At 52.7% G+C, this 3,151-nt stretch overlaps 1 pseudogene; it reads right to left on the bottom strand.

Moving 5' to 3' along the window:
* Positions 1–2,253, bottom strand: LOC133243839 (testis-specific Y-encoded protein 1-like; annotated as a pseudogene).
* Positions 2,254–3,151: the final 898 nt, after the last annotated feature.

Genomic DNA, 3,151 nt, shown 5'->3' with positions numbered 1-3,151 from the left:
TCAGTTACCACTCATGGAAGAATCTTCTCTCCTGGGGTAGTACTTCAGGGGATCGTCCCACTCGTCTTAGCTGATGATCTGGTGGCAACACGAGCAATGTCAGCTCTGGGCTGACCAGGACCCGAACCTTCCCATGAGCAGCCAAGAACTCCAACATCAATCATCAACTGTATGCAGGACCAAAACTAGTCCACCTCAACAATCCTGTTTGATTCTGGGCAGTTGTGGCCTGACAACCAGTTGAGAAAATTAAGGCTCCTGGTGACCAGCCTGTGGCTGAGTCCTCCCTGTTCAAAGTCCCAGAACCAATGGACTGGTGTGGAATGATGTGCCCTTTACCCTGAAGAAAGACAGGGGAGATGGGTGCGGATCCCGCAGGTGAATCATGCACACCCACACTCATCACCCCAGGAGCCACGTTTTACCAGTGATGTCAAGGTAATACTTCTTAATGATCACTGTGTTCAAGAAGTAGGGTTGGTACCGAAAGGAAAAGATCAGATTGCTGTGGGACCGGGGATGGCTCTCACCTGTACATGCTAGGATAGGGAGAAGAGAAAGGTGCAAGCTTCTAGGGACCTCAGCTTGCCTCCCATTAACAGCTTCCACGAAGCTTCTCCAAACTCTCACATTGTAGGAACATGATAATATGATCCTCCCACTCCCCACCAAGTCCCATACCCACCCGTCTTCAGTCTCCCTCACTGACCTGCAAATTGATCAGGTAGCTGAGAAAGTCTTTATCTTGGTCGCTGATCATGACAGAAACTTGAGGGTGGTTCATAATCTGCTTTAGGTCAAGGAGCCATATTGGCCACATGCTAAGCCAAGAAGAGCCAGGAACATCAGCCCTAGTCTGGGGTGGAAGGACACTGGAACAGGCATCATCAAGGATGCTGGCACTTCTGCGTGCCCAGCCACCACTGATGTCCTCAGGCCCTGCCATACCATCAGGCACGCTCATGGCTCTGGGTTCCTTGTGGTGTTCTGTATCTGAGGTGGTCTGCATTCCCCAAGAAGGGGCTGTTTCTGATCCCTACTCTTCTCCAGACCTGTGTATGCTGAGTAGTGGCATGTCATTGCTTACATGGTCAGACTTGCAGCCATTGTAACAAATCGTGTCCAAATGCAAAGGAGTTGGTGTGTGTTTGTGTATGTGTACATGTGTCTGTGTGTACGTGTGTGTGACTCCCATGTCTCAGTTATTTTCGGGATCATCCACATTTACAATAACTGTCTGCTGAGGCCGCTCTGGTGTACTGTCTCTGGTCATTCCTGACTTAGAGGCCTTGGAGCTGCTCCTCCTCAGATGCAGGCCTGAAGTAGACACACAGTCATGGCGGTGACACTCACAGATGTGGCCCTGCCTGGACTCTACTCAGCTGTGCCTTTGGAGCCTGCCAATTGCCCAGTACCACACTTCCTTCAGGGTCCACCAGCACGCATCCTGCGCCCTCGCCCCCACCCATCCTCCTGCTCCTGCCCCTGCACCTCCTCCTCCTCCTGAGCAGCAGACCCCAAGAAGCAGCAGAAAGGATACCACTTTGGCCCAGAAGCCAGGGATGCCCTGGATAATGGCACTCCTCTGAGGCAAGTCCTCAGATGGCTTCCTCCTCCGATGGCTCTTGCACATGAACAAAACCTAGGCCTTGCAGTTTTTCTCATGCTCAGAGCTCAGTTCCACTTGCAGGGTGGCCAGCGCCTGCAGCACATCTAGCGCCAGAAGCTCATTCAGGCCTCCCGGCTGTTCCTGGCCCTGATCCTCTAACACATTCTCCTCCAGGTCTTGGGAGGACCCCTGTTGCTGCTCCTCATCAGCCAAAACCTCCACCTCCTCCATGATGTCTTCCACAAGCAGCTGGAACACCCACCTGATCCCCACCACATCTCTGTCCACCAGGGCCTCGCCATGCCCTGCCGCCTCCATGCTGACGAGGGTGGCATAGTCGTCTGCTGTGACAACTGGTGGTTGCAAGATCACAGCTGTGCACAGCATCACAAGGGCAGGCTGCAGGGCCCCATCCCCCTGAGCACCTGGGCTCACAACTAAGTAGGTCCAGGGTCCCAGGATGCTCCCGCATTCCTCTGACCACCTCTCGTGCTATTCTTGGTCCTGGCCATGACCCCAGACTGGGTCAGATGTGAAAGGATGGGACATAAGAGCACCAAAGCAAGTGGTGTGCAATGGCGGCCCAGGCTGCAATAAACCTGTGGGACCCACTTGTTTTTTCGGGGTGGGGAGTGAGAGGCATGGTTGGGAGGCAGTGGCTGGTGTGTCTGGGGTGGCCTGAGGCTGAAGAAAGGGGTGGTGGTGAGCCCAGGACCGGGTGAATAAGCTCTGGTACATCAGCCAAACAGGCACGGCCCTAGGCTGTGAGCCACGCATATTCTGCTGACCCAAATCTAGACCAATGGCTGAGAGGGTAGTGGACGGCACACTTATGGACAAGCCCCTAGACCAGAGGGCATCTTCCGCAGTTCCTGGGCTCCAGTTCCACCATCTGGCCAGATGCTGCTCTAGGGAGCTAGCAGGTTTTGCATCTGCCGCTACCCCAGGAGCTGTCATTGACCTGGATCTGTAAATTCCAACCACGGGTTCCTGCTCCGCAATCTGAACAACACACTCCTGTGTCCCACAGGACCTTCAATAACTGGGAGCTCTCCCTGAGTAGCCAAATGATACACAGGGACTCCAGGTGGCTGGATACTTTTCTCCATGGGGTAGAGTACCTGTTGCTGTCCAGATGCTAGGGGAGTAGGGAAAAACCCCACCGTTTGCAGCAGTTGATCTCCATTGTTCAGGGACACCAGAGCCTTAGGGTACAGAGCTCACTCTGTGTCTCTTTATCTCTGCTTCTGGCACTGCACTGTTTTGGGCAATCCTTCTGTGTATGTACCAGGGCTGGTGTCTATGTGTCTCCATCTCTTTAAGTGGTGCTGTTCCCCTTTGCCACTGTCTGGACACCAGCACTCATACAAGAAGCTTATCCTTGCCGTGAAGGCAAGCCCTTCTCCTCCTGAGTGATTTGCACTAACCTGAGATCAGACTTTTTTTTTTTAATTGAAATTTATTTATTTTAATTAGATGTTAATTACTTTACAATATTGTATTGGTTTTGCCATACATCAACATGAATCCGCCACAGGTGTA

Source organism: Bos javanicus, chromosome Y (assembly GCF_032452875.1).
Source record: "Bos javanicus breed banteng chromosome Y, ARS-OSU_banteng_1.0, whole genome shotgun sequence".
Lineage (NCBI taxonomy): Eukaryota > Metazoa > Chordata > Mammalia > Artiodactyla > Bovidae > Bos > Bos javanicus.
The sequence above is the reverse complement of the archived record's forward strand: the minus strand, read 5'-3'. Positions and strand labels throughout refer to the sequence as shown.